Raw genomic sequence first — 20,000 nt, 5'->3', positions numbered from 1 at the left:
GTCTGTTTTTGTGTGTGTGTGTGTGTGTGTGTGTGTGTGTGTGTGTGTGTGTGTGTGTGTGTCTCTGTGTGTGTGTGTGTGTGTGTGTGTCTCTGTGTGTGTGTCTCTGTATGTTTGTCTCTGTGTGTGTGTCTCTGTGTGTGTGTCTCTTTTTATGTGTCTCTGTGTGTGTGTCTCTGTGTGTGTGTCTATGTGTGTGTGTCTCTGTGTTTGTGTCTGTGTGTGTGTCTCTGTTTGTGTCTCTGTGTGTGTGTCTCTGTGTATGTGTCTCTTTGGGTGAAACAGTTTGAGTCATTTTAGGCGATGATTTTAGAAAACAAAAGCATAACTTTTAAAATCATAACAACTGAAGGTCAGTAAATAATTCCTTTGTGGGGCCCGGGGATGGCCTTTGGGGGTCTGGGTGGGCGTTTGGGGGCGCCGGTGATCCGTTGGGAGCTTGGGGGGCCCTTGGGGGGGCACAGGGAGGGCCTTTGGGTGCCTGGGGGACTTTTGGGGACCGGTGGAGGGCTCTCTGTGTGTGTGTGTCTGTTTGTGTCTCTGTGTGTGTGTCTCTGTGTATGTGTCTCTTTGGGTGAAACAGTTTGAGGCATTTTAGGCGATGATTTTAGAAAACAAAAGCAGAACTTTTAAAATCACAACAACTGAAGGTCAGTAAATAATTCGTTTGTGGGGCCCGGGGAGGGCCTTTGGGGGTCTGGGTGGGCCTTTTGGGGCGCCGGTGAGCCTTTGGGAGCTGGAGGGGCCTTTGGGGGGGCACAGGGAGGGCCTGGGGGGGCCGGGGGGACTTGTGGGGACCGGTGGAGGGCCTGTGGGACCCCGTTGGTCCTTTGGGAGCTCGATGGGCCTTTGGGGACCGGTGGAAGGGCCTTTGGGACCCTGTTGGTTCTTTGGGAGCTCGATGGGCCTTTGGGGGGCCCGGGGATGGCATTTGGGTGTCTGGGTGGGCCTTTGGGGCCCCGGTGGCCCTTTGGGAGCTTGGGGGCCCTTGGGGGGGCCGGAGGGTCAGTTGGGGGCCGGTGGAGGGCCTTTGGGACCGCGTTGGTCCTTTGGGAGTTCGATGGGCCTTTGGGGGGCCCGGGGTTGGTCTTTGGGGGTCTGGGTGGGCCTTTGGGGGCGCCGGTGGCCCTTGGGGTGCTTGGGGGCCTTTGCGGACCGGGGGCTTCCTTCGGGGTTGGGGTAGGAGGATTGGAACCCTTTGGGCTTGGGTTAGAGGACCTCACAACACTGTTCATATGAAACTTGTGTATTATAACGACCACAGAGTTTCACCATTAAATTCTCTTCTAAAATCTCTTCAAAAATCTTCTTTTAAAATGTCTCTATCTGTTTCGCCGAAATAGTTCCATAGCCTGTCTAAAACGGTTTCGCCCATATAATCCCTAAACGTAAATTCAGCGTGTTCCTGTGTTATTGGCATCTCTGCGCTAATGCATTTCAAATTAATAAGAAACCTTTTCGTGCGCTAAAACAATTCATCACTATGATGCTTCTTGCCTAATTGTTTCCATGGCCTGTGGTTATTAATATCCTTTGGAGTTCGACCAGTAGAACTGTTCCCGAGGCAAAGAAATTAATGATTTGGATATAGTCATTGAGAAATATTTCTAGGCTAAAATTTTTAAAGTCTGACAGACGCTGTCATTGATTGAATGATTTGTCAAGACCGGAGTAATTAATTTGATGTTACAAAGGGGACTTATTGATTTACGATAGGTTTCTGCAAAAATACAAAAGTAATTTATGTGTGTTCCTTTTGTTTGGCATCTCTGCGCTAGCGCATTTCAAATTTCTAGGAAACCCTTTCCTACGTTAATCTCTTCATCTCATAAATTTTCCTAGCTAAACTATTAGGGTTTCGTTAGAATATCAATTTATCTCTCCGACTTAAAGCTCCGTGAAGCCGTATTTAAAAATAGAATTTCTATCTCTTTAGACTCCCGCATAATTCCAAGATAACAAGTGATGTCAATTATAATTCCTGACACTAAAGATCAATGAAGCCCTATTTAAAAATAGAATATTAATTTTTCTCTCTGACCTAAAGAACGTTTATCCCTCAGACCTAAGATTAAACAAGCCTTAATGTTTCTTAATTCTCCCCTTCGTGAATCAATAATTTCCCCTAGCGATTATGTAAATCAAGTTCACAGGTGCTACTCGTGACAGGACCACGGGGTTTATGGTTTTCCATGTGAGAAATTTCCTTTTTTTACAAGTGATAAAATTAATTTTTTTTAATTATCAGTTAGAAAACCATACACCACGTGGTCCTGTCACCCTGTTTTTCAAATTCTCACTGACAAAAACCATAAAACATCCATAAGTTGATGTTGACATCCGAGAAAAACATCAAATAAATCGAACAACACACATAACCATCCATGAAAACAACCATAAATGTGACAAAATTCATGTTTTTCCATGTGAGAAAATTCCTGTTTTTTCATTCTCACTGAGAAAACCATATAACAGACATGAATTGCTGTTGACATCCATAAATGTGACAAAATTCCTGTTTTTCAAATTCTCACTGACAAAAACCATAAACCACGTGGGTCTCGTGTCAATATATGGTGTTAAAAAAGTTGTAGGTGGCAGCAGGGGTGCGTGACACGATCAATAGGGTCACTTCTACTAATAATGATTTATAATTTGAATAATAATGATGATTTGAGCTGATTTAATTTGCTGAATTATCTAATTATGCCGATTTAAAAATGAATGAATTTTTACAGGTTTAGCGAGTTCAGGGTACAAGAATAGGTTTGATAATTACTGTTAAGAAGATAAGTCGCTAAGACTTGGAATAAATGAAAGTGAACAGGGGATGTTGAGTAACGATCAGATCGATCAATTTACTCAGGGTTGCATCGACTAGGTGCAGGGCCCGATTGGAATTTTTCGCGGGGCCCCCTCTATATATTAAATTTTAAGCAAAATCAATTCCATCATATAGATAAACATATATAAACATACATAAATAAGATATATATATATATATATATATATATATATATATATATATATATATATATATATATATATATATATATATATATATATATATATATATATATATATATATATATATATATATATATATATATATATATATATATATATATATATATATATATATATATATATATATATATATATATATATATATATATATATATATATATATATATATATTGCATTTTCATGTAACCTTTAGCATAGCTATTTGTGTCTCCAAACATTTTTTTATAGGGATCTGTTGGGTTACGAGTGATCTAATAATTTAAAAGATGTGAAAGGTATTCTTAAACATCTCCATTGGGATCTAAGTACATTTGGCCATATGAATATGGTTCAAAATCACCTTCAGGGGTCTGTGATGGGTGTGCTGCTAAATTGATTATGTCATAAATTTGTCCAGCTATTTTGAAGCTGAAAACACTACGACTAATTTTGGTTCGATCATCGCTTACGTTGAATGGAGTTAAAGCAAAACCTGAGCTTAAATTTCGAATTGGCTTTTGGAAATCTTTAGAGAGCAAGTGACATTCTACAGCAGACCTGAGACACTTATTTTAAAATTGTTGATGCAGGAATGCAATTTGACAAAGCAGGCAGCAGCCCCCAAGTAAATGATCTTTGTTGGCTACTTTTACTGTGGGATAATGGAGGACTCCACAGTGAATACATACAGAGTTTAAGGGTCCCAATGACTCGTAAATAAAACTTGCATAGTTTACGCCATCTTTGTAGTTTTTTTCACTGGGTTTTATGACACAATTTGTTGGCATCGAAGATTGTGGCGGCACTGTTCTTCTAACATAATATTTTTTGGTACTTGCTTGCATAATTGTACACACTCAAGAAATCTAAATAGGTTAGTGATAATGAAAAGTTCCAAAATATAATGAAAATATAATACTTTATAGACAAATTTGGGCTATATTTTTGCACATTAGAGGGTGGAGGGGATAAAGTATAGCGGTTCTGCATGCAAAATGTGTTAGCTAAAATTATTCTGCATAACATGAAGTAAGATTTGTTTTCTAACTTACCGCTTTCTGAATACTTTACCCCAACCCCCTAATGTACAAATATATAGCCAACATTGTGTGAGTCCAGAATAATCTGTCACCCCTCAATAGTTTTTCCACTTAGCGTAAGATAATTGTCCCTTAATACAGAAAGATAAAAACGGTTTGTTCTTGAATGTGTACCATTATGTACACAAGTACCTTTTTTCTTCTACACTTTCATTTTTATCTCGTTCTTATTCTTGCAGTCCTTTGACATGACACGTCTTTCTTCTTCACTGTCATTTTTGACACTCTTGATATTTTCTTTAGCGTGTCTGTTAACCCTAAAATTCTTTGTTGTTTACTTTCATCTTTGGCAAATTCTGATTCCTGACGTTGCTTGTACCTCTTGCAACTGACTATGCTCTAACAACAAATTTCTTAGTTCTATTAGTCGTATATATTCTAACCACATATATCTCTGTACTTAATTTTCATTTTGATTCATTCTGATCCTCATTGTCGCATGTCTTGTAACCGCATATTTTTTTCCCCTTCACTTTCGTTTTTGAGTCATTATGATTCTCGCTGCCACTTATCTTTTAATTGCATATTTCTATATTCTTCAATTTCGTTTTGACTTGTTCTAATTGTCAGTTTTGCTAATATTTTAAATGCATATCTCTTTTATCTTTATTTTCTTTTATCATTACTTTAGACATTTTTTCAGGGACTTTTGCCTTAGTTGCTTGGATTGGTCTTGTCAACTTTTTATGGTCTATGTCAGTGGTTCTCAAACTGTGGTACGCATACCCCTTGGGAGTTCGCAACAATTTTTAGGAGGTACACGGCCGGCCAACAAAAAAATAATAAAACAACCGTTTAACTTTAGAACTGGCGATTTTATGTATATTTTAGCTATAGTTTACTTAGTACCAGTAACTGAGAAGGGGTCCCTAAAATGTATTGCGGGTAAAAAGGGGTAGTCTCTAAATAAGTTTGAGAACCACTGGTCTAGGTTGTACTCATTTTTTACTAAGGTTATTCTACGTTTGTGTCCCCTAGACATTATAAAACTGTTGGAAATACATCCTAAAATTTACATCACCAAATATGGGTATATGAATTTATAGATTTCTAAATTTGTTTTCTGCAAATGCTTCTAAAAAGGTTTCAAAATCTATTTAGTATATCCTGATTTATTATTGATATCACATAGTTTTTTATTGGCTTTAGCCTGGAAAATGATCTCTCTCCAGAAGCAACGCTTACTGGAATTGCTAAGAACATATCACAATTTTGAAAATCAATTGTTCATTTTGATGGCGGTGCGGGGTCCTTTCAAACACGGGATTCAATCGTTCCAAACGCCCTTTTCCGGCCCTGGCTTTACTTACCTAGGTAGTATTGTTAATAAAGACGGTGGCTGTAGTGAAGATATTAAAAGTAGATTAGCCAAGGCCCAGAATTTTTTCCACAGTTGAAAAAGGTTTGGAAGAACTGGAAGATAAAGCACGTCGCCCTTGAATGGGGTGGGAGAATTTCGTAAGGAATAATACAAAGGAAATAGGGACTTCTTGGTAGGGTCCGAAGAGGGAGGCTTAGAATAGATTGCAATAGAGGAGGAGTGTGTGTAGCTGTGTTGGTCTCAGGCGGCTTGGTGCTGCAGTCAGTTGTTGATAGTAGTAATAGTAGTAGGCCTATTTTCAATTCTTCCCTATAATCTGTAGTTTTTTTTTCTTAAAAAAAAAAAAAAATAATAATAATAACAGTTCCAGCATTTGGAAATTGTTTCTATTTAATAACATCATTCGTCTTCTTTGTCTTAAAACCATAGTCAAAGAATTTTTAGAGGGGTCTTATTCGAACGAAAATATAAGCTTTTTAAAGCCCTTTTTAAGAGGAGAAAGTTATCAGAGAGCAATTAGGCATCCCTTCATGATCTTTTAATCCCCCCCCCCCTTTCCCATGGTCTATTGTTGCGAAACAAGGGTTCTTTTTCAAAATTCCAAGGTAGATACTCTAATTTGCCTTATTCAAGGCCTACGATCGAATTAATAGACTTGGAAGAAGCCCGACCATATCAAAAAATTTTGGAATTAAATCGTGAGAGGGTTGACGAACTCTATAGCCTCCTCTTCACTATATCACTCTAAAACTAAAATCACAAGGGCTGCTCAAATTGCATCAATGGTCACATAACCGACTGGCCGGTTGTGGTTACTATCAACCGAAACTCGCGAGCTGAAGCACCCTTTTCATGATTTAGAAGTGATTAGGGGGTGAAAATGCTCATTCCTTGCCTTTTTGGCTTGGGTCCCATCCTGAGGGAAGATTTTTGTATTGACAGTCAAAGTATCTCTCCCGGTGAGAAAGAATGAAATACATGAAACATAAGATTATGGAGGCAAACTCCCTGAAATATCTAATATAATATCAATAATGAACACAAACTAAATGCAAAAAACAAAACAACAATAATTTGTGAAAAAACTCAAAGTAATGTCCTATATATGAGGGGGCTATCCCCCCTAACAAGTCTACGTTCAGCTTTGAAAATACCCCCCGGTAACCCTCCCCCCCCTCCGGAAAATACACCCCCGAGGAAAATAAGGCTTTCCAAATTTGAGAATTTTGTTTAAGTTTTATTTTTTATTTCCGTAGGGGGGAGGAATTTTGGTACTTGTGTATTATGCGCCACTCACTCAAGTTTACGATGTGTAAAGTTCGAGAACACACCAGTTTTTACTTTAGTTTCTTCGTTACTTTAGAAGTAAATTTGGGCTATAGATTTGCATGGTGGAGGGGGTGGGGGGGGGGGGGGTGAAGTATAGCGGGTCTGCATGCAAAATGTGTTTGGTACAAGTATTCTACATATTAGATAGATAGATAGAGAAGTGTATTTTAAAGCCAAATATACGACCATGAAAATAGTAAAATAACATAAATAAAAGGCACAAATAGCATAAAATTTGATCAGCGATCATCATAAAACACTTAATTGAAATAGTACATTAACCTAATAATAGTACTTAATACTTGGAAAAGCGGTCATTGAAAAAAAAAACACCTAACACTAGGAAAAAACACTTTAATGAAAGATTACATTTACTTTGTTCTGGGATTTTTTTTTTTTTTTTTTTGTTAACAAAATTTCCATATACCTCGCTATTCTTCTGTAATTTTTTAGTGGCCATGCCTAGAAAGAATTGTTTTCTGACTTCAAACTGTCCAAATACTTTACCATCCCCCCCCTATATGTGCAAATGTATAGCCCAAATTATACATATCCCATATATTCTGTCACTTCTCTTGGTGTTGTTTCGCGCTAAGCTGAAAAAAACTAACGAAGAAACCGGTTTGTTCTCGAGTTTTACACAGCGTAAACTTGAGTGAGTGTGCATAATACACAAGTACTAAATTCCTTCTCCCTATGGAAATAAAATAATAAACTTCAAATAAAATTCTCAAATTTGGAAAGCCTTATTTTCCACGGGGGGGGGGGGGGGTAAACGCCGGTCACAATTTAAGTTATACTGGCAATGGACCCACTTTTTATTCTTTGCTTTTGCTAGGTTGTTACTGATAAGATAACCGTGATGCTATCGCATTTTTAAAAGAGTAGTCAAAAATTTATAACAAGTGTATGGAGCTTTTGAAGAGACAGGACTAATAAGTTAAGATAAAGGCCAGTATATGCATCCCGTCGGTAAAGAAGTAGGATAGGAGCCACAGAGGAAGGGTTGGAAGCAGGCTTGTATTAGCAAAAAAAGCGTGAAGAGGCGAAATCGGATGGTAGAAAGGATATATGAGTGCATGGACATTGTATAACTGCTTATGAGAAATGCAGGGTAGGACCTTAGGTACTGATGTATTACCAAATAAAGGTATAAAGGCGGAAAATCCGGGGTTGGACGTGTGAAGACTCTAATTATGATTGCGTAGTGTACAGATCACTATGTCGTGCATAAAAAGGAGGGGACATATTGCCGATGGACAACTAAAATCCCGTTTCTACTTCTCATAAACAGGATATAAAATAAAGATGCAGAATATCCGCTTTCCAGCGGCTATATTCGGATAGGGCTATAGGATCGAAGATCTGAAACTTGTAATCAGTATCAGGGACATAAGTAAGAAGAGAGGCCCGTCTTTCCAGGATTGTAAAATTTCCCGTTTTGTTCGGCCCTTCTTTTTCAAATTATCAAATGATTCTTGATTAGCGTCCCCCCCCCCCTTCATCCTAAAAAAAAACCGTGTGTATGTGCCTGCTAAGCACATAAGGGCTTTGAGAAACACTTAATTTTAATAACTGAGCTGTTGTATAATAATAATAATAATAATGTATTATTAAAGCTTTTTTACAGCCATATACAAAACAAAAAGAAAAGAAAAAGGATAAATAAAATGAAGACATACAAAAATCACTATCCTCTTAATCAACATTCATACCTTTCAATGCAAAATTTACCAAACTTACTACTGTCTGTGGTGAATCTGAACTTGAAATCCTCCGAAGTAGCCAATCATTACCCTCTTTCAAAATTTCTCCCCTTATGTGAAAAAGCCACCGGCATCGCAGGAGGGAATGACCCAGCCCAAAACCAATCTCACCACATTTTAGACAAGTACGCTGCGTTTCCGGACCTTCTCTATTTTTCCAAACTTATTTTCCTTGTATTGGTAGACAATTGGCTCGAAGCTGAAACCATGTTTTCATTTACTTACTAGGTAACCCCAGCTTCAAATATGTCTCTTGTCCATAAATCCGCTTTATATCTCTATACAAAGTAAGACTAGTCGACCTATCTAAAGCTGTCCACCAAAGTTGAATTTCCTGGTCGTGCAATCTTGCTTGGAATTCCTTTATGAAGTTTTCTTGGTCCAGTGGTCCCTGTCCTCCATTCCACGCGTCTGAAAAGCCTGTTTCCTGTAGTATTTTTCTGATCTGTGCTGTCCAAGTGGTTTTACTTTTTTGGGTGAGGAGATCTTTATAAGCAGCAAGAATAAGTCTTTCCTCGGGTAAATTTAGGATTTTGAGCCAAAACTTGATCATCTGTATCTTTCTTCGTATTTTTAAACTGTAGATGCCTAGGTCACCTTTCAATAATAGGGAGTGAGTTGTTTTATGCAGCCCATATGCATGCTTGTAGTATTATAGTTGTAGATTTTCTAATCTTTGTGCAGTCTGGTAGCCCCAAATTTCTGCCCCGTAATGCAGTATGGGTAAAACTTTTGTGATAAATATATGCTTATGAAGGCTGAGATCGCTTATTCCTGTTGTAACGTTGCTCCTGTAAATACCGAAAAGTGCTTTTTTCCCTTCTGTCGTAGTTGCTGATATATGTTGTGTCCATTTACCATTTCGAGTTACTGTAAAGCCTAAACATGTTGCTTTCTCTTCTATTTTTAAAATTTGACTTTCCAAATAAAACTTGGGGGGCAGCTCTGGTTGCTTTTTGTTAAATATCAATATTTGAATTTTCGATACATTAGCCTTCAGTTTCTTTTTCTGCAGATATTCTGCTAGGATATTCAGTAGAGACTGTAAATTTTCCTCAGAATCAGTAAGTAAAATTATGTCATCTGCGAAAAGCAACATTGAGAGATTCAAATTTCCAAGACGAAGTACTGCTGCCCGTTGGCATTGGAAAAATTGCACTATATCATTAATAAATATACAATACAATTTTGGAGATAAATTACTTCCCTGTAAAACTCCCTTACTTACAGGAAAAGAGGAAGAGACACCCTGTTGCGGAACTTTCACAAAACTTTTAGTCCATGAATACATCGAAGCTATTATATTCATAAACTGATGTGGTAATCCAATTTCACTCAAAGCTTCAAACAACAAAATTCTATCTACGTTATCAAACGCTTTCTGCAGGTCTATAAGCGCAGCGTACAATTTACTATTTCCTTTAGAATATTTTTGTATCATTGCATATGAAGTGTAACCCACCGGTACGAGGATAGTTAGCGCTGGTATCTGAATGAGAATGACTGCTGGCTGTAGTTATAGGCTAACATCTGTAGCCTAAAATTGTCATGAGAATCTCGGAATAGCGATTGGTCCAATAGTTAATACGACGCTTTGATATAGCTTAGAAAACTCTAAGTATGAGTGTGACCATTACGATGGTCGGACTAAGGGTTGTACGTACCTGAGTATAACCGAAAGGAATTAGACCTGAAGAAGAAAACCCTTTAAACCCCGCTACGGTAGCTCCTTGGTATCCTTCCTGCTGAGACTAAAATTAGAAGTTCCATGCTCCCAAATTACACCAAAGTGTAATCTTGCAGTATTTACCACCCTGGTCAGAAATACAAAACAAAGAACTCGCTATATTATCTTCAAATTATACTAGGTAAATGAAAAACTAAATCTTCCAAACTAAAAAACTGAACTAGAACTACTGGGGCAAGTAACGAATCGGGAGTGGCCATTGTGCTTTTATTCTATCTACCTTGGTGGTGATTGGAGAAAGAGAATCTGTGACTACGTACAGTCTGTTAACCATGTCTGCCATAGACATTACGTTCGTAACAGTTTTGTTACGTTTTAAATAAAGTCACTTTTTATGTTACGATCCTAAAAATGTTACGTTTTTGAAAAATCAACAGCTTGCTCATTTTTGGAGCAATTTTTTATTTTATCTCGGGAAAAATCAACTGTTTTCGGTTTAGTCACACTGTCATTATGGGCATACTTCTACACAGCAATTTACGCTATCTATCTTACGCTATCTATATTGTCACACGTTTAAAATATCTTCAGTTATTATGATGAGAAAACCTAGGTTTTGCTCACTGGGTGACAGTAAGTTTGTGGCCTCTCAGATGCAAGCCATACAGCCTACCAGTGAAATTATTGTTGAAATGTTTACAGACCCCTCCCCTCCTGATTGTTGGAGGTAATCTCAGGTTATAAGCAAAGCTTGCCGTTTTTTATTTGGCATTATGAACAGCTGTTACTGAGAAATAATTTAAGAGTAATGGAAACTGTCAAAATGAGCCAAGTCCATTGTTTCTCTGTTTAAAATATTTAAAGGAGGCTTCTATGTTCTCTCATGTTGATCTTGAGACATTAACTACAGAGTGGAAACGTCTTCCTTTTATAAAAAGTGAGCTAGACTTTGATGTTAATCAGTAAGTAATTATGTTTTGGAAGCGTGTTACCAATTAGAAGAATTTAGCTGACAATCCTTGGTTACATTTTTGCTTTTTTTGTCGAATTTTATGCTGACTTCGACGTGGCTACCCCATTCCAGTCCTGAAGCAGAACGTCATTTTTCTGAGATAAACTCAATCTCAAAGCCGTTTCTGATCTTATATATTTCATAAAAGAAATTCTTTATGAAGTTCTTAGGAAATCTTGGATATCTTTGCGAGGAAAGAAAGAAAGTGGAAAGACTAAACTCCCATGTTAACCATATCCCTAAATTGATTGTGTTGGCTTTGCTGTATAATTTATATTAACTCCGGAAGGATTATCTCTTATAGCTAATAATCTAGATTTTGCTAAATAAAAGTTCAACCTTTATTTAACCTTTTCTTGCAAAATATTCTAAATTACATCAAAATTAATAACACATTAAAGACAACTTAATTTGCACCTTGGGAGAGCTTGACCAAATGCAACCTATCCATATGCACCTGATGTGTTCATTCTTCCACATTCTCGGGGATTTTTGTTTAAAAAGGTTGAATGAAGATCGATTTAATGGTTTATTTAAAAAGTCGAATTGAACATTTAGTAAAAACAGATGCGATTTAGTAAATTTTTCCTCTCAGATTTAGCAAATTCTTCCAGGCCAGGGTGGCAACCCTGGTCTTAATGCCTATGTCCTTAAAGTTTGCGCCTTATTTGAAAGGTTTGCTGCTGTGTCAGACAGCTTCTTTTGCTGTGTCAAAAGACTTTTAAACTAGAACAATCACATTTTGCTATGCAAAACATAACACCTACGTGAAATTATGGAAATGGAACACCGTTCATTACTAAGACAAATGTCAATTTCTGAAAGACGGATAAGGGCGGATATTGCCCTATTTTAGTGATAAGCGGACCGAGCCAAAAGTTGAAGTTTTACGCAACAACAAAAAAATGTCATGACAGTCTTTTTCTCAAGTTCATAATGAGGTCAACACAGTACTGAGTTTTTTTTTGCTTTAGGTCACAACGATAAAGGTTAAATGAACTGAAAAGAAAAATACCGTTTTGAAATAGAAATCTAGTACACAATCTAATTCACTCCTCTTACGAAATTTCCCAACTAGATGAAAAGCCGAGTTTTCTCCATTTTGACCTTTGTTAATCAAAGGAAACTCAATAAATAGGCTTTATCGATCGATTCAGGATGAAAATATAAGAAAGAAAATGTATACAGTTCATTCTTCTTCGAACTTCTTTTCGAACTTCTGATCATGTGTCCCTATAACCAGGAGCGAATCTCCAGCATTTTCATTGGGGGGGGGGCAAGAGGGGTTCATAGCCGGATAGTCAAGGGGCATGGTATGTATAATAATTTTTTCTCCACATTATTGGGGGCAACTTTTATTGGTTCCAAAGTTGGAAATCTTTCATTACGGAGTGACCTATCTCTAGAACCTTACAAACAGGAAAGGGGGAAGGCATAAATTTAAAAAAAAATTTCTAGAAATTACTTTGGCTGTAGACCCATCCCTGAAAGTTCCATGCGAGTAGCACAACGACTTTCTGGGTTTATGAAAAGTTCCTGAACTTCAATCAGTGGTGCCAATTTACGAAAATGTAGGGAAGGGGTGAGGGTTCTTCAATTATTTGTAATGAAAATAAATGTATTTTTTAAGATCTAGGGGTTAGGGAATTTTTCGTTTTTTGATTAAAAATTTAATAAAAATAAAAAAAAGCTATTTTCAAAACCTAGGGGGAACTAGAAACTAGGGTGTAATTGCCACCTTGACCTTCACCCAAATAGGCACCCAAAACAGTAATTCTGCTTCCCAGGGCCTGAATTTTAAGGTATCTCAATTCTTGAAATTCTCATTCATCTAATAAAGTAACTTTTAAGGTTAGTAAAAAGCCCTTAAAGAGAAAATTTCCCTTTTCCTCTGAAAATTAGCATTTTCGCTCCAAATATCGCAAAAATTTTCATTTTTGGACTTCAAATGGAAAAAATCTTTGGTTTACTCCCCTCCTCTACTGTGGCTGCTAATGTATAGCTAAATTTTGCTGTTTTTGCACAAATCCACTGCAACACGTCAAGAATTAAAATAGTCGAAGAGCATGGGTATGTCCACTGGATATATTGTGGGCATTACTTGCATAAAAGTTTATTGTTAAGATACAACTGAATAGTTGACACCCAATGTTGACGATAATATTGATTGTATTTTAAGATTTTTATCATCCCCTTAATATTCTTAAGCAGAATTTGTACATGTTCATTTCTCAGTTCAACCTTTGAAAAAAAACTGTTCCCACAAAAAACTTAGAACTTTATTTTTTGCTTAAACACTGCAAAATTATAACAATGTCAGATACGACCTATCGTTTCGGGCATTTAGGTGAAGCTAAAAGTGCAGACACCAGCCATAAACTTCTGCTGACTAGTGCTTAGGCCTGTTTTACCAAAATTACATTAACCGGTGAAAGACAATATGTTCATAGGTAACAAAACCTGTAAAACATTTTCGTTTTTCTGGTAAATTTTGGACTTCTTGTCTTTTTTTTATCTTTTTTTGGTTAGCAATTCAGCTATCACCAAACACTTATTAAGAAACTGACATGATAAATCCAAGGAAAGTCATGGAAGTCCATGGCAAATCATAGTTGCAGCGGTAGCTGCAACCTCGTAAAGAGCGAATCACAGCCCATAGTAACCAAAGTTTAAAAATGCATTTATAAAAAAAACTACCTGGTGAAAAAAATTGCCATCTGACATTAATTCAGGAATGGTAACTATTATTTCGGTTCGTCTTAAAAGTAAAAGTTTATTGCGAAAATAAATCCATGGTGATTTCGAAAAGTCTGAAACCCCTCAAAAATTGCGTCATATCAAAATGAAAAAACTACCATTGGAATACGCACGGTCTAAAACCTAGCTATGGGAAACTACAACCCCCCTCCTTGAACAACAAGAAAAATCCTTTTTTTTCTAGCAGGGCTAGGGGGCGACCAGAACATCATAGAGAGATGTATAAGCTGATTCGAACGGAAATTAAATTTGATAGTGCCCTTTTTAAGTGACCAAAAGGATTGGAGGGCAACTAGCCCCCCCCCTCCCAACGCCCCCTACACCCAAAGTCATCCAATCACAATTTTGAGATAGCCATTTCGTTCAACATAGTTCAAAGGTCAAATATATTTGGTTTTGGTGATGATATGACCCTCCATAGCCCCTGGAGAAAGGGCTGCAAACTGTATTTCGGACATAAAAGACTGTAAATTTCAGAATTCTTTAAATAAACCTTTTAAAATTCAATTTAAAGTTCTATCTTTTCATATTTAAGCGTTGAAGCCTTTCAGTTGTGTCACGAATATTAACCTTTTTAGAACTTCGGATTTCTGATAAATTTCTAATAAAATTTCTGATATAAAAGACTGTAGATTTCAGAATTCTACGAATATTCACCTTTTTAGAACTTCGGACGTAAAAGACTGAAAATTTCAAATTTCTTCAAATAAACGCTTTATACTTCAATCTTAAGTTCTTTCTTTTCGAAGTTAAGCATCGAAACCTTTGTTTTATGCTACGTTTATACGCTTTTTAGAATTTCTGATATAAAAGACTAAATTTCAGAGTTCTTTAAATAAACCCTTTATACTTCAATTTAAAGTTCTTTCTTTTCATATTTAAGCGTCGAAGCCTTTCAGTTGTGTCACGAATATTAATCTTTTTAGAACTTAGGACGTAAAAGCCTGTAAATTTCAGATTTCTTCAAATAAACCCTTTATACTTCAATGTTAAGTTCTTTTTTCGAAGTTAAGCATCGAAACCTTTGTTTTATGCTACGTTTATACGCTTTTTAGAATTTCTGATATAAACGACTGTAAATTTCAGATTTCTTCAAATAAACCCTTTATACTTCAATTTAAAGTTCTTTGTTTTCATATTTAAGCGTCGAATCCTTTCAGTTGTGTCACGAATATTAACCTTTTTAGAACTTAGGACGTAAAAGCCTGTAAATTTCAGATTTCTTCAAATAAACCCTTTATACTTCAATGTAAAGTTCTTTTTTCGAAGTTAAGCATCGAAACCTTTGTTTTTTGCTAGTTTTATACGTTTTTTAGAATTTCTGATATAAACGACTGTAAATTTCAGAGTTCTTTAAATAAACCCTTTATACTTCAATTTAAAGTTCTTTGTTATCATATTTAAGCGTCGAAGCCTTTCAGTTGTGTCACGAATATTAACCTTTTTATAACTTAGGACGTAAAAGCCTGTAAATTTCAGATTTCTTCAAATAAACCCTTTATACTTCAATGTTAAGTTCTTTTTTCGAAGTTAAGCATCGAAACCTTTGTTTTATGCTACGTTTATACGCTTTTTAGAATTTCTGATATAAACGACTGTAAATTTCAGATTTCTTCAAATAAACCCTTTATACTTCAATCTAAAGTTCTTTGTTTTCATATTTAAGCGTCGAATCCTTTCAGTTGTGTCACGAATATTAACCTTTTTAGAACTTAGGACGTAAAAGCCTGTAAATTTCAGATTTCTTCAAATAAACCCTTTATACTTCAATGTAAAGTTCTTTTTTCGAAGTTAAGCATCGAAACATTTGTTTTATGCTAGGTTTATACGCTTTTTAGAATTTCTGATATAAACGACTGTAAATTTCAGATTTCTTCAAATAAACCCTTTATACTTCAATCTAAAGTTCTTTCTTTTCGAAGTTAAGCATCGAAACCTTTGTTTTATGCTACGTTTATACGCTTTTTAGAATTTCTGATATAAACGACTGTAAATTTCAGAGTTCTTTAAATAAACCCTTTATACTTCAATTTAAAGTTCTTTCTTATCATATTTAAGCGTCGAAGCCTTTCAATTGTGTCACGAATATTAACCTTTTTAGAACTTCGGACGTAAAAGACTGTAAATTTCAGATTTCTTCAAATAAACCCTTTATACTTCAATCTAAAGTTCTTTCTTTTCGAAGTTAAGTATCGAAACCTTTCTTTTATGCTACGTTTATACGCTTTTTAGAATTTCTGATATAAGAGACTGTAAATTTCAGAGTTCTTTAAATAAACCCTTTATACTTCATTTTAAAGTTCTTTGTTTTCATATTTAAGCGTCGAAGCCTTTCAGTTGTGTCACGAATATTAACCTTTTTAAGATTAATTAAAAAAAACTTTTAGAAAATCGTGTTTTTCAAAGAAAAGTGAAGATAATTTTAGACTGAATTTAATTTTATACGAATAACTTTGAAAATTCAGCCTAAAAACTAGGAGAAATTACTCTCAGACAATAAATGGAATCCAAAATAAATAGAAAGTTATTGCACTATCAGATGAAAATTACATACAACAAGTAATAATATAAATTAATCAATATATTCTAAAGCGAGTAATGCTTAGATTGAATATGAAAACTAAGCTTAAAACGAAAACAAATGTTTTGCTATTAAAGTATAAATGAAACTTAAAACGATCACCAATCCAGATCACCAGAACCCTGTACCAGGTAATTTTACCTCAAGCTGTGTCGGGAACCAAGGACCCTATACACAAACATATACCTGAATTGATGATTACCTAAAGAGCCGCCTCGACCTGTCATGTCGTAAAACTGCATAAATAACCGTCGAATACCTAGACGGCAACGGAATTAAGATTTAATGTTTAAAACACCAAGAATTCACCCAGAGTCAATCCCTCAAGGACTATGTATCTTAAGCCCCACATCAGAGTCAATATTAACAAAGATCAAAAGCTTAAGTTTTGACTCTATCCAATCATTATCAGACGTCTTAAAACCAAACCCTAATCCACGAGAAGAAAAACCACCCAGAATCGATTCTGTGGGAAACATAAACTTTAAGTACTAAGGTCTTTCCCAAAACGAAGTGTTCAAAGAAGAGAACCAAACAGTTGTTTTCATCTCCATATTAGGCTATCAATAGTTGTGAATCATTGAACTGAAAATCAAAGACAATGCGCCGAGCCAAGGCACTCAAATCAAACTACAACCGCGCCATAGATAACGTTAAATGTAGAAACACAGCCCATAGTCAAAATAAAAAATGGATTGAATGTGAAAAATTTACGGGAAACACAGACTGTACGAGTATTTGATTTTCCCCGGTCAAACTGTGTCAAAGAAGAGATACCCAGCTAGCGACCAAGATACCCATTTCATGTAATCAATTCCCCAAGGGTTACGTACCTAATAGACATTTCAACGAATCTACAACATTAACCCCTCGTATATGACGTAAGGAACCACGCACGGACAATTTTGTGCATACACTCATACTTGTGAACAACACAAACACCTATTCCAGAGAACGAATGACAGAAAGCAAAACACCAAGAAGACAAACCACGAACAATTAGCCAACCTAGTAATTAAGTGAACGGAAGCCCAAAGTAGAGTGAAAACGTATGTGAGTAATATAGACACGTAGAATGATGAAGTAAGTGTGAAATCTTATGTATCTAGCTAATAACTTTAATGAACATAAAGAGCTTTTCATAAAATATGAAAATCAGTGTAAATTACATAAGCTCAGTGTTGCAATCAGACATTAATATCAGAATCTATTAATGTGTTAAACCTTTTCTTGCAAATTGTTTTAATTTTAGTGTGTTAGAATTTTAGATGCAGTTAGATGTTTTAGACGTAATTAGATGCTTTTTTGAAGTCAAATACCCATCATACCAACATAACGTCAGGTGTAAGCGTAAATTCGCATTAAATAACAAAATAATTATAAAAGCGGAACTTAACTAGTTGGAGCCATATAGAAGTATTAGAACATCAGGTGAAGGACTTTTAATATTAGGTGAAGAGATAGTAATATAATCGTGCCTATTTAACGTCAGGTGGAAGTATAAATTAGCATTATAAGTAGAAAACATGTATCACGTTAGGTAATAAAGCAATTATTAATGCCGAACTTAGATTAGTTAAAACTAAGTAGAAGTATTAGCATATCAAGTGAAGGAACAAAAATTTAATCGTGTCATTTTAGCGTCAGGCGAAAATAAAGTCGAGTATTAGAAGGGCAAAATGTACCATTTTCAGTAATGAGATAATCGTATCAGGTGAAGGTAAACTTAGTGTTAGATGGAGGAAATAATAATTACCATATAATCACATAACCTAATGCAGAAACGCTTTGGCCCCTTCTCCAAATCGAGTGAATAGTCCATAAAATTTAAAATTTATGTTTTTAAATGTATATTCTAGTAGAGAAATAAATTATAAATAAAAAAAAAAGAATATATATTAATATTACAAAATCAGATCTAATTCAAGTAATAAGTACAAAATAAATTACTTAAAAAAAAAACAAAACAAATTAGAAATTGGGAGGAGCGTAACAAAGATGAGGACATCGTTAAAAGTGGGATGGATGATATGTAATGGGATAGATTCTCAAAAAATATACATCAAAATTCCCCAATTAAAGTTACCCCAGTAAAATAACATCACCCAAGGATGTGAATTCAAGAATTCAAGTAACCTATAAATCAAACAAATATCAAGTGTTCAATTTAAAATACTGAAATAAACGTAGTTAATTTAACAAAAAATCTTTCCCACAGGAAATGCAACAAGTAAATCCGACCCCCCGTCTCCAAAGTATCCAATAAATATTAGCTTGATCAAATCTTGCACGACAGGTGATTAACACCTATGTTCAAATAATAAGCGCTCGAAAATATCAAACTGACAAGACAGTAAGATTTACAATGCGAAAAAAAGTAGTCACTCGAGATGTAAAATATTTGCTTAAACTAATTGCTTTGTTCTGGAGACTAAGTTTAACACCTGATTATCTTAGTGCAATTAAATAGTATTATCACTGACCAACTTTAAAATAAATAAAATGTACTTCCTCTGAAAATAACGCGACACCCTGCTGGTAAAATATTACAAATACAAAACTTCGATCGGTCGAAAAATCCCAAAGTGATATCTTAAAAGTCATAAATTAAGCGACACCTGTTAGCAAAACATTGCAGTGTAGAATTTTTAGTTGCTAGAAAAATTCCAGAGTGACATCTTAAGACTCATAAACTGTAATTAAACCCGAGTAGCTCATTGGTGCAAGCCAGTCCAATAGTAATGTAGGACAATAGCGCAGCCAATAAGGACTGAGAAAATATACTTTTAGCAACGCCTAAACGTAACCTCCGGCATAGTTGCAGAGGATAGATAGTGAGAACTTAACAATTTTGCGCCAGTCTACTATTTGAGTTTATTTGAGTCTATTTGGAGTCTTAGTTTGAGTTTTACACCAGTCTTCTAGCTATTTTTTGATCATGATTGTGTTGTAACAAACTTTTGAAGTGTACTAACTTTGAGATATTTCGTCTCAGTACAATTTGTATTGGAAACCTGTGTTGTTAATTTGTTGATACAACCAAGAACTCTGCGATTACTATGTAAGTAACAATAAACGCACTATTATTTTATTTTATTCTCTTGTGTTGATATTTCTCAAGCTTGTTAGTCCTTGTGGCTCCACTCGCTCCTAAGAGAAACTGAAACTCATCAATCTGACTTCGAGTCAGCATGACCGTTAATATAAGCTCCCTACCTGTACTCCTACATTAAGCTCCCCTTTCTGGAAGTTCAGCCTCAACTCGGGTAAGCCACTCGCTGACCGCTAGCCAAGAGCTTAACTAAATTTCCCATTTGATAATTCAATCGGAAACTATCAAAAAAGATATAAGAAATAGTCATTTTAAAAACCCCCCCAATAGAACTAGCCTTAACTAACCAAACTCCGCTGTCAAACATTTCCAAAGGAAAACCCCCCCAT

General features: G+C 35.6%; 1 protein-coding gene across 1 annotated transcript in view; it reads left to right on the top strand.

The window, feature by feature from the left end:
- Window positions 1-20,000, top strand: part of LOC148952166 (uncharacterized) — an 81,007-nt gene that overhangs the window by 16,580 nt on the left and 44,427 nt on the right. The window lies entirely within an intron of this gene.

Source organism: Artemia sp. Qi Xiang Cuo, chromosome 5, assembly GCF_049724085.1.
Source record: "Artemia sp. Qi Xiang Cuo chromosome 5, ASM4972408v1, whole genome shotgun sequence".
Lineage (NCBI taxonomy): Eukaryota > Metazoa > Arthropoda > Branchiopoda > Anostraca > Artemiidae > Artemia > Artemia sp. Qi Xiang Cuo.
Note: the sequence above shows the minus strand (reverse complement) of the source record. Positions and strands in the feature narration are given on the sequence as shown.